This window comes from Lagopus leucura, unplaced genomic scaffold (assembly GCF_019238085.1).
Source record: "Lagopus leucura isolate 7727_CA_CO unplaced genomic scaffold, USGS_WTPT01 Super-Scaffold_73, whole genome shotgun sequence".
Taxonomy (NCBI): domain Eukaryota; kingdom Metazoa; phylum Chordata; class Aves; order Galliformes; family Phasianidae; genus Lagopus; species Lagopus leucura.
This window is the reverse complement of record NW_024962252.1, coordinates 83,258,068-83,270,818: the sequence shown is the minus strand read 5'-3', so window position 1 is coordinate 83,270,818 and position 12,751 is coordinate 83,258,068. Positions and strand designations below refer to the sequence as shown.

Sequence of the window (12,751 nt, the reverse complement as noted above, 5' to 3'; positions counted from 1 at the left end):
CTCTATTTACCTGCTGGCATTTTTTTATGCGGAGAACATCTGCTGTGTAGCTGAGCATGTGTGATTCACAGGGAACACGTCACGTTTGGATGACATTGGGTGACACGCCATTGAATGCAATGGAACGAGGTAACCAAATCACTGTGATGTGCTGCTCTGATATCGTGCTCATCCTTGTTTACTCCATCAGTGCTTAAAATCGGGTGACAGAAGCTATCTGACTGCATACCTGCAAAGCACAACACGATCCTTGGACCGAGGCAGTTTTGAAGTACTATTCACAAAGTCAAATGATCTTAACAGATGTTCCGGCTTAAAGATAAATTATTTGTATTTGGCACTGTGGCCCAGCCAAATTGCACTTATTTCAGTAGACTTCATTTTGGCAGAGCAATGAGCAACAGAAAGGACTTACCAAATGCATAAAAAGTCTATTTAAAATTTAAAGACCATGCCAACAGCAAGGGGAGGCTAGAGCAGAGGTTGGCTAATGTAAGCAGATTTACAGTGGCCAGAAGGGGCAGCAAACAGTAATCATCAAGCATGCCCAAAGATTTGGAAGAACCTGAAGCTGAGAAAATCATGGCCACGTTGGAAGAGGAAGACAAAAACTGCAGAGAAAAGAGATCTGTAGATGAAAAAATAATAATAATAATTATAAAATGCAGCTGTGAAGAGAAAAATCCACACAGAGATGGAAAGAGAGAAATAATGCAGATAAGAATACAGTGCTCACTAGGCTGGTCACAGCCATGTATAGCTGTGTCCACCTAGTGCTGAGCAAGGTGCTAGGAATCTGCCCTCAGCTGTAAGCAATGTTCCCAAGACAGGTGTGTGGGGCAGGCTGCAGAGGCGGGCCCGGTGTATTTAAGGCAGGAAGGGCCAGCTTTTGCTTCATTGATTTAGCTTTCTGCAGGAGCTTGGATGTGAGCAATTATTTGGGTTGAAATGCTGTTGTGTTGTTTTTTGGTGGTTTGGTGTGGGTTTTTTTTTTTTTTTTTTTTTTTTTTTTTTTTTCAGTGTAAATTTGAAGAAGAATATGTATTTTAGGAGGGGCTGCTCCAGATGTGCCTAGTTGGTGTTCTTAATCTGATTATAAGCCCGGCACATTGAAGTCCATTTGTTTTATCACTGCTTGGACTGGGCAGGTGGTGAAGCACTTCAAAATCATGTTCAGTTAAAGTACCTCTGATCTGAAGGCCTTAAGAACTGAAATAGAGTACAGAAGGTAAGACATAATTGAGAAAATATATTGTGGGTGGGTACAAATAATGGTGAGAATATCTTGATCAGGTCATATTGAACCCAGAAAGTGTAGAATCAAGCCTCGGGGGTTTCCTACAAGCTGAGAGCAGTAAAATTTCATCCTGTTCAGCATGCAAACTGCTCTCTGCACATTGTCTGCTGATGTTGAGCCTTGTGAAGGCAGGCTGAACTTTTATGTTCCACTTTCTATATGAGCAGCTATTTTTGGAATCTAATTACCCCTGTTTAGGGAGTCCAGTTAATATATATTTGTGGGATACAAGAATAGGAAGCAGAAGGCCTCAGCTTGTTGGAAATCAATTTTAATATCCCTATGGCTGTGGTAGCATAAGTGTCAATATACCATATACATGTCTTACAGAGGCTTCTATTTTACAATTAAGCTCTGTGATTTACTGCACATGTGCTATTTGGACTGAAGAGCTACTGAGCAGCTTTATTTTCAGAGAAAAGAGGAGAAACAAAGATACTGCTTATAACATATTCTTAAGTGTAACTGCCTACTTACCTGAAGTTACTGTACAAGCTCACTAAAATGTGAGCATATATTCATACTTGAAAGTAAGCCCTTTGGATGTGATGTTATTTTTGCTAATTTGAGTTTTCTTTGTGTTTTACACCTGTGGAAAAGGCAAAATGGCCGTGCAATGCTTGCTGACTTCTGGCTCCTTAACACATCAGTCCTCAACTAAGAAGGGTGAGTCTTTGTATTGGAATGAGGGATATTATCTTGGGGTGCATCCAAGAAGACTTTAAAAAGACAGAATTCCTACTACCATGTTTCTTTCTGCAAAAAGCTCCCTTCTGCTTTCCAAGCATATGGAAAGACTTATATTGCTGTGCTTTATCCAGACAAGGTAGATGCACGAGGCCATAGTCTCTAGGATTGATGTCCTATGCACTAATTGATAGTAATATCTTCTCTTTCTCCTTTAATCCCTGCAGAGAAACAAATTCTATGCACTATAACAAAAAAGTTTCATTAACAGTATATATTCCATTTTATGGGAAGGGTGACCACAAAACTTGTAGCTCTCTCTTGTTAAGGAGAAACACCTGTGAGTAGACGAGCATGCACACATGTGCTCTGAGCATCGTTAAGCAGGAGAGCAATTCTGCCTGTAGGAAAGCAAGCTGCTGGGGGAAGGACAAATAATTAGAATAAATAGGTTCAGCTGGGCAGAACTGGCATTGCTGGAGCACAGAAGTGGGAAGATGGCGGTGCTAGAGGAGAGGGTAGTGTGTATTTCCACAAGGTGACGAAGACTGCATCATGGAAGGTATGTGTCTGTGGGTGGGTGGAGGGTCTGCCAGATATCGTGGAAGATATGCATCCCATCTAAAAAATTTGCTACTTACTGATGACAAACAAGAGCCATACTGGGGAAAAAAGAGGTGTTTTAGTCAGGTGCCCCATGGTTGTACATTGCTGTGGCAGTTGACCTCAGCTTGAGCAAGAAGTGGAAGGGAACCCGCTCAGGTGGCAGTTGCTGGGGCAGCTTAGACTGCATGCAGAGGCTGTAAGGAGTTCCCTCATTCTCAGGGTGACTTTTTTGGGGGACAGCATCTCATGGGTCATCTAGGTACTGTGTTCGGTGAGTGCCCTTTGGTTTAGCCTCCAGTGTTCCTGGGAGACTTTGAAATGGGTATTCACTGTTTCTTAATTTTTCCTACACTGATCTGCTCTAGCTTTTGCCCAAGTAACTTTCTCTTAGCAAGCATGTGCTATTTTCTCATAAGGAAAGAGGTCTAATCTAAAGCATATTTTGTTCTGATATTTACAAACATATTAAACTGAAGTAATTTTGTAATAGTCTTAGCAAACCAGGTTGAACTAATCTGCAGAGATTAATTTTGTTCTCCAGCCCCTGTCTATGGGGCAGCAATCTTGCCATGCTTATTGATTATCAGACAAGACTACTAATCCCCTTAAGGTCATTAAGTGTACTTAATTAAAGAGCAGTTAGCAAGCTTCTCTTTACCAAGTTAATAGTGGCTGTTAAAAGTGATTTGTACATTACCAGTATGGTAGCCATTAATCTAAAAGTCAATTTGTCATTTATATTTTCCCAAACAAATACATTCAGTGGGCCAGAAAGGCTAGAAAGCACTCAACATCTGCTCTTGCAGTGCATGTAAGAATTAAACTTTGCTTACTCAAACTGTGAGGCTTAAACAGTTTTCATCTACACTTAAGCAGTTTCTATCTACTCTTTTCTGTTACTCTCTGTCATTTTTAATCCAGAATTAGAGGAGGAGAACACAATAGAGGGTAAAAATCTTGGAAAAGAATGGTTCTTACAAGTTTCATGGAAAATAACATCTAGCTGGAAAAGCTCAAACTACTGTCTTCTCTGACAAAAAGCTTGTAGTGCAGTATTTATTTCTCTGGCTTTTTGATGTGCAATTGGTGGGCAGAATGCTTCAGAGAAGCTTCTTAAAGTCAAGGAAGGAGGTTGAAGGTATGGTCAGGGTGACTTCAGAGATACATCTGGGGAAACAAGGGAGACTGAGAAGGAGAGCGGAGGGGATGTATTACCATAGAAATGTTTCATTGTTCTTTATTGGAACTGACTTTTTCCTTACTTTACACAAATGTGAAGACATCTAATTTTTGATATAGTGTTTCAAAATTAAATGCATATTGAAATACATAAAACTTTCTGGTTCTTATTGTGTGCATACTTTGTCTTGTGATGCATATAGGTTGAGTCTTCAATATAGGTATTTCACTAGCAGAAACCTACTGCTGCTGATGAGGAAAGCAGTTGCTTTACCCTTTTGACCTGAGTAGGTGTATGGTAACTGTTGAGTTAAGGCCTGAACCACTGATTGAGCACCTGGGTAAATGACCCGGTCAGCTCTGGGAGCACAGGTGAAGGCAATTCAGCTGTGACCACAAGGGGTGGAGCCTGGCTGCCCCTCTCTTAGACCTCATTTCAGGGCTGATGGCCACTGGGGATGGATCTCTTTCTGAAGGTCCCTCCTTGGTGAAGTTTTTCCCTGTGAACTTAGAATCTTCTGATATGGGTGAGCAATCTTCTTCCTTTCCTTTATAGCACCTTTCTAACATGCTGGTCCTTCCTTCATCACACTTTTGTTGTAATGCTTTTCCCATTGTATTTCCCTACTGTCCAATTGCTACAGTAGGTAACTTTCCAATAGTGGAAACATGTTGAGAGAGCTGGGAAAAATTCAAGGTAGAGGACTTCCCTTAGAGTATTTAGATTTGGGAAAGTTGCAAGGATAAAATGTCAGTCACAAAAGTCTTGTTTTAACCTATAATAAGGATCATTTATTTGCTTTCAATATCTTATTTTTTTTTTTTGTATCTGAGATATACATACATAAACAGTGGGGTCTACCATGAAAGATTTAACTTTCTTTTCCCATTAAAAAATGGATTCTATACTTGCCAATGGGATAAAATATTCATTTTGAACTCCAGATACAAATACATTCTTAAGCCAGGATAAAGCATAATCTGTCTTGATCATACAGCCAGTGTCATTTCTGGGATAGCAGGTGTGTTTGAGAACTTTTATGTAAAGTGTTTTTGTTTTACTAATCAAGCCTGTTTAGAAAGTTGCAGACACCTTGACTTCTGGTGAAGGTCTGTCTTTGGCAGAAGTTTTGATTTCAGTGTTTTGCCTGCTTGGGTGTGTTAATAGAGTTTTGTGATGTTAGGAAAAAGGCTGGGGTGCTATCTTGTTCGTTGCTTTTTTTTTTTTTTTAAGCAGTTAAGGTCAAGGTGTGTTTGCACAAAACTAGTAAAATGAGGGACAGGAACAAAAGTAAAGGTCAAGAAAATTGAAGGCACTGTGATTTTGTTCAGACTGGTACTGTTGATGAGGGAAATATATATATGGGACTGTTCAGACAAGATGTGTGCTAAGTAGCATGCTTCTACTTGGGAAGATCTCAGTGTTAACTGTTTAGTACAAGCTTAAGGATACAGCTTTGATTTTTCTTTTGTTAGATCTGAAGTCCAGTGGTACTAGGAAATTGTGTAATGAGTATATCTATGTATAACAGAAGAGTACCTGTGTTAGAAGTCTGTTCAGGTTTTCTCACCAGAGAAAGTTAACTCTACAGGACTAAGGGTCATGCCAGCATCTCTCCTGGGAAATCCTTTAGCTCCCACTAGGATGCCAATAAGAGGTTTCTCCCAGGATTTCAGCAGCAACAGGCCTGAGGCTCAGTAGAAGCACTGCTGCAATCATCTTAATTTTGAATATGTATATACCATTAAATGTGAACCTCCTCCCTCTGACTACATTTAATTTAGATATTTCCAAGCAGCTTATCTGCTAACAATCTTTTAATATTCTATTTATTTATTTAATATTGTTGCTTGGGCTGCTCATGTAATCAGATAAAGGTCATTAAACCAAATTTATGATTAAATAGGATAAAACTATTTATTCTCTTTACTCAGCCTATTAATGTTATAGCTTACGCTGACTAGATTTTGATATTTCAAATGAAGTTACTATATTTTTCAAATCATAATGATATGAAAAAGCTATTTTATCTCATTGTGAGGATTACTTTCTGCGACTTTATCTGCCATAATGTCTGCACATATTGGCCTTCAGATTTCCTCATGATGTTAGCTGTTAACCACAGACATTTGTCTCCCATCTGTTGATTAACCTCTGTGTAGTTTTATTTTGTTGTTTTATTCCTTAAGTCTTTGAGGATTTATGAGACTGTTTCATACATTAGACATGCTTTGTTTTCAGGTTGCTTCTGGAAACAATCTATCTGGGTGTTGTTTCCTTTAATTTCAGCCAAGTTGTATCAGGGCAATGTTGCTATGTAATGCAATGTCTTGTGATTCTGATATGCACTAGTGGATTTGTATCCTTTCAAATACATATTTACTCACCAAAATCTAATTGACTTGTTCTTCTATTTGCAAGTTTGAGACCTCCTGAAAGATTTCTGGCTTTGAACAGTTTCTGTGCTGTCTGTGCTGAGCAGGAAGAGCAGAGAGCCTAGGGCAGTCTTGCATCTTGCTTCTGCTTTTGTTTTAAAAGCACTGTGGTATTTGAGAGTTTTAAAAACAAGGTTCCTGTAGCATGAGCACTACTCCTGCTAAGCTTTCTTTCTCCTTTTAATTGTCTGTGACCTTGTCTTTAGGAAGATTTAATTAGAAGCTCACAATGACCAAGGCCAATTTGATGGGTTTTGTGTTAAATGCAAACTGCAAACAGAAAGCTGAGTTCCTCAGGCAGTTTCTATTGTTGCAGATAGCTGGCCAGCTGGCTCCAGTTTCTCTAAGATGTGTGACAGATCTGAACTGATGCATGTGTGCTGAAATCCAAAGCCTAGAAGAGAAGTGAGGATATGACCAATCTACGTGCAAACAAAATCTTCCTGCAAGTGTATGGGGATGCTGAAATTGAGTCTTCTGGTGAATGATGGGTCATTTGCACAGAGGCAGAATACAATCTGGCTACACCAGCAAATTAACAACATGAAAAATGTGCACAGAAAATGTTGATGAGCCTAGTCAAAAGGTTTGAGTAGTTAAAAAGCAGAAGCAAAACTAAAATTTAACTATACTCCTAATGCTGTAAATTTCTAGTAACTTAATTTACATTTCTTAAGTAGTTTTTTAGACTGTCTGCTTTCTCTTCTACTGTACAAAAATTAGACTGCTTTTTCCATGTTGCATACTCCTGTTTTTACCCTTAGATTTTTCTAGGTTTTTAGAGTTCTCTCAACAGCTGGCCTTAATTTTGTCATTCAAAACTTCATTTCTCTAGGCAATCGGGCAAATGAATTGTCTTCATCCATGTTTAAAACAAATTCATTCTAAATTAGCCTGTGCCCCTTCAGTGTTAATTTTCCATGACTATTATAGTCATTGAGCTTTATAGCATGAACACAGGAAAATACAAAGTTTAGAGGCTTAAATGTTTTTCAGTGGATTTTAAATTGTGGTCTATGTCTTCAGCTGTGATTTGAGTCAGTAGGAGTCTTCAAAGCCAACATATATGGTTTGTGATCATGTGAGAAAGGTATTATTACTATGTTGCCCTTATCCTAGAGTTGGCCTGTAACTACTCAAAGTATGTTTTAAATAATGAATATGAAAAACTTCTGAAATTCATGTTGTGTTTTGATTATAAATTATTCAAACAAGAACTCAGATATCTAAATATCACTTCAGTGTAGTCCAAAGTTGATGTAATCACCTATCCTCAATAGGGATAGCTGGCTGAATTGCTTAGTATGGGTATTTATTATAATAGTAGATATCCAAATATAAAATGCACTATTTAATCGGGCAGTTGATTCAGAGAACAAGATAACTTCATAGAGCTATAATATTTTAGAACATTACTTAGATAAAAGTGACATATATCTCTGACAAATTAGTGTTCGTATGAGGAAATCGAAGTAGAGATCTCAGAAATGAGTTGGTCAGAATCAGAAATGGCAGGTTGGCTTCTTCCCTGGATTCTTTTCAAAAGGAAGAAATTAATTTAAGAGGGTTAAATTACCCCTTAGGAGAGTCCCTCTATCTGCACTCAGAACAAAAGGCATATGGACATATTCGTCATGTATTTAAAGCGCTCATAACTTTACTTCCAGTCGCTCAATTGAGGCTTAGTTCATGGTTCTTAACATTCTCTCCTTATGAATTAGGGTATTGACAAATATTATCAGTACACTTAAAATTTAAAGCAGGGCCCAAGAGCAAAAAGAATGTGCGAGTCTTTTACTCCAGTCACATGCGTATATTTTTGGAAGGTATTTAATAATGGATGATGCCAATATTTCATTTTTAGTCTTTTGTCCAACCTGACTTGGTTGAATTTGGTGACAGCGAGGATATTGCTGTGGTACTTTTACACAGGTAAAAATGACTCAGTTGAAATATGTCAGTGAAGGTGACAATACAAGTACACTAATAAAGGTGATTTCCACTGAGCTGATCTGCTCATCATAAAATTTCCTATTGCTTGTTCCTCTTGTTTTCTTCTTAAAGGAAAAGACTGAGAAAATGCAGGCTACTTACCTAGAAATCAGCTCTCTATAACAGGTCTAAAGCACACTAGTAACCTAACTGCAAATATTTTACCTCCATATTCATCAATACAGGCAAATAAACCCTTCGTATGTGCATTTTTTGAGGGGGGAAATGGAGAGTTTCTATAATAAAAAGCAAGTGTTGAGCCTGGCAGATTCAAAAGAAAGGTTTTCAACATCTTTTAAGCTTTCTGTCACTGCTGTCAGCTGTCACTGTGGGCTAACATGTCAAACAGGTTCCAGTTGATTTTAGTGTTGCTCAGTGTTTTATTTATATTTGTAAAAATGTGTCCTACTTGTCAAGCTATCAGTGTTTTGCATATGCTTTTTATAGTCAGGAATATATGGCTTCATGCCCTCACGTAAAGAAAACACCCTCAAGTCCCTGCTCCTCATGTTGTTTCTGCTCTTTTTATGTGTTGCTGTTGGTGGTTTAGTTCAGGCTTGCCTGATGTATCAGTGGACACCCTCAGGAGCTTTACATGGCAGGGAGAAGAATCTCAGTTCTTGATTATAAGAGATTGACATGTTGGTCATGAACACAGAAGACTAGCAGGCACTTCCTACACAGTTCTTTATAGAAAATTGTCTAAATAAAAACTCTGGGAGTTAAAATCGGGGAGAAAATGATGCTGTATCTTGTCAGTTCCCTTTTAAATCTATTTTCATATAAGGAGGTTTCATCCTTGTTTAAGTAGGAAGGAGCACTGACAGTGGCGGATGCCTCTTTCCAGAGGTTAAAATAAGAGGCCAGGCCTGCTACTGGGAGATGTGTTTGACAGAATACCTGAGTTATCTGTTTTGTGGGGAGTAAGCGTTTCACCACAGTTCAGTTTTATTTATCCCTCCTGCAAACAGATGCTCGGAAAGCATGAATCAGCTTTTATGAATGTGTTCCACTTCAGCATTATACAGCAGGAGTAAATTTCAAATTGAAGATTTCTGTGCCAAAGGAACAACGTCTCCTATAAGTCAGCACGTGGAAGGTATAAAGAATTGTACATTTTGACTAGAAAAGAAGCTGGAACTTTGATCAGCAGCGAGCTGTGGTCTTGGTTGTCTGACCTTCTATTCACTCCAGGACTATTGTACTAATTTGTGTGTCTGTCAAGAGAAAGCATACTTCCCAACTACATGTCTTTTTACTTTGACACAGAAAGCTCCAGCTTGTAAGTTGAAAAGAGAAAACAAACTTCTGATGAGTAGTCTGAGCTTTCTTATTTTGAATTAATTTGGAGGTACTATGCCAATACTGTGAGTTATCTCAAGATTTCGTGAAGGCTTGAGTCAGCTTCAAAGATTCTCAGGTTCCAATTTAGTTGTACGTTTCTGAGTTCAGCCATATCTTCCTGGATTATCACTTTTGAATCAGAATGTTTACACCTATCCATATCAATTTTTTCTTTTGATCTTCTGAGTAAGAATTCTTACAGGTTTCAATGAAATTATTTATATAAAGCTAAAAGATGGGACACATCTTTAATACTGAATTATAAGTGACAACTGTTTCAGTCCCAGATTTCATTTTTAGATATCCAGGCCAACAGTGACACTGTGTAAAATCAACCAAGAAGGATGAATTCTAACTGTTAACTTTCTTGTGGGATGCAAACTATAATGGATTGATTGTATACCAGTACTTTCAACTTGTACACCAAGTTAATGACATTTTATTACAGGAAAAGGACTCCAAAGTGTACTTGCCATAACTACAAGCTGGTTGTTCTTAGCCTACCTCATAGTGAGCATTTTCATTAAAAGGACAGATTTCATTTGTAAGAATAATCATGGAAACTCAAGCTTTGTCTGCTTTCAAATCACTTAAGTTTTTCCTTTTTAGAAGAATTTACTCTTCTAGCATACTAGAAATGAGATCAAGGTGACTGATTGTATGTTGAGAGATATAAACTGCCAAAGCTAAAAGCACCCTCAGCTTACTATGCCTTCATTTGAACCCTGATGCCACCACTGGCTCTCCTGGAAAGTTAAAGTCTCAGCAGAACATCAAAGTTCTGTCAGCACTGGATAGCTGGCAAGATCAGAACTGGGACTGACCTTTGAACAAGCTTATAAACTGAACAGCATATTTTAAAAAATAAGCATTATTCAAAGAATTTATTATCTTAAAGTAGGAATGGATATCTTCAGTCATTTGTTGTTCATAACAGATGTCTAGAGTAGGCTAGCAAGGACATTGCTTTACATGTGAGAATTCGGAAGGCTTGCTGGTATTTCCAGCTCTAGGGATGTTAGATTGCTATGTAGATGGCTGCATGAATTTCAGAATGAAAAATAACATTAGGAACTGAAAATCATTTCAATCGCTTAAAACTTACGCAGTACACAAGTGTCAAAAGGCTGGATACACAGGAAATGCTCTGAGTAAAAGCAATGCAGTATATAACAATCATAAGTTTTAATGTCTAAAGGTCAGTCTTATTCAAGAATTAGTTCTCTACAAATTTGTGATGGTTAATTGAGAAATAATTGCATTCTTCTGTGAATTACTTTCAAGAGAAGCAGAGTATGTGCGAAGGAATTTTGGATTGTATTTCAGTGACTGGGAGCTGAATTGTGTATTTTAAATATGCAGATGATGGATTAGTAGTCATCTTGACCCTGGAAACTGGACTGTAATATGAGGTTACTTTCTCAATTATATTATGCAGCTATAATGCTTGTATTCCTTAGTGTTATTTCATGAAAATTATGAAATTAACATGAAGTATTTTGAGGAGTATGGTAAATAATTCTCTTTATCCTAAATATCCAGATGCTGAAAGGCATAGACATGTGCGGTTTCTGTGAAGGTGTCCTTGAATGAGAGGATTTAAACCTCAACACTGTTGCTTGGGCCCAAGCCAAGTCATGTGTTCTCATTGGTCTTGAGGCTTTTCCTGTGAATTCAGCTGTCACTCTCCTTTGCAGTCTGTCATAATGGGAGATTTCTCTGTCCAGTCTCTAAGTAAGACTACAGAAGCGCAGCTGAGGCTAAAGAAACCCCTAGCTATTTAGCACCTCATACCCAAGGCTGATGGCTTTCATTGCTCTGAGACCAATTCTGCAGGAGAAATCTTTCTTATGAGATTTATTAAATATATATATATTTAGCAAACGACCTTGATTAAAAGAAAATATCTAGATCTTTTTAAATATAAATTATGTGAAAAATACAAGGGATCGTTGGCTGCCCTTCTATCATTTTAAAAACAGGCTGCATTGTTTTAGCCGTATTGATATAACTAAAGCATTGCTTTGCCTGTCTTCATCTGTATCAGTTTAAGCATGTTGATGAATGCACAGTTTATTCTGCTTTTTAATATCCCAGTTTCCCTGAGGAATTTACCTTTCCTCAGATACTTGAAGAGGGACTAAATTGGACTGAGGCTATACCAAACTGTTTGCAATTTTTGCACACTCCTGTTGAAAATTGCATTGGTATTTCAGCATATTCATTAGGATGGTCATGGAAATAGTAATAATGGTGCGAAGCAGTCCTGCTTTAAAAATATATATTTTCCTTGGTTTTGAGTGCATATAAGAAAAATGGGCATCACTAAATATCTTTTTTTTTTGCCTTCTCTATCTGTTGAAGTTCTGGACATAATGTGCCACGTTTTATCAGGAAGGTGTGTGTAAACACAGGTGAACTAAGTCAAGTTGAAGAGAATATACTGTGACTGAATTCTTCTTCCTTCCCCATAGTAATGTAAAAATTTTGATTGTCGCTCTTCAAGGTTTTTTTTGAATGGCAGGTAGAAACTAAGTTTATCTGGGGCTGCTTACCTTGTACAGCTCCTGGGAGGGAGGAAGATACCAGAAAGCATAATGTTCTGAATTAAATCACACTGCAGTCTATGGTTCAAAAATTGTCACTAATTTTGGCCTTGGGAAGAGACTAAGATTAAGTTTTCTACATTAAGAATAGGTGGTTCTCTTCTTTCTAATATCCTTTTACCCAATTTTGGCACTCACTGGACTCAATCTGATAAATCTTTTGGGTGGAGAACGACAGCTACTTAGACAGCAGTGATCTGTTAGATTGGATCTGCTGCATAATCCAGCTGCATGTTTTTCATAATTTTACTATCTAGTTGTACTAACACTTTCTATGTTGTGCCTTATCTCCCCCGGACTTGCTTATCATGCTTTATAGATTTGCATTTATTATTAAATCAGAATGAGGTTAAAACAACCTTTCCTCAAAGATCTGCTCCCCTGGGAGCTTTGCGAAGAAAAACAGAAGGACTTTACAGCCATCACTGAGCTTCTCTTACTACATGAGGTTCCTCTGTCTCTCTGTTCTTTGTTTCGGGGGGCTTCCTCTTCTTTTTCCTTCAGAACACTTTCACCAATGGGCGTGCAAATCCATTATACTTTGTTGTGACTCTTAGATTATATTTTCCTGTTATAGATACTATTTCTATTTTAGCTGGTCATA

The 12,751-nt window shown here is 37.9% G+C and overlaps 1 protein-coding gene across 1 annotated transcript in view; it reads left to right on the top strand.

Annotated features, from left to right (window-relative positions):
- The first annotated feature begins 906 nt into the window (after positions 1–906).
- USH2A (usherin) overlaps positions 907–12,751 on the top strand; it is a 394,411-nt gene continuing 382,566 nt past the window's right edge. Inside the window, exons 1-3 of the mRNA XM_042878308.1 lie at positions 907–926; positions 1,051–1,228; positions 1,898–1,963. The gene's annotated coding sequence lies outside the window, so the exon portion shown is untranslated. The remainder of the gene's footprint in view (positions 927–1,050; positions 1,229–1,897; positions 1,964–12,751) is intronic.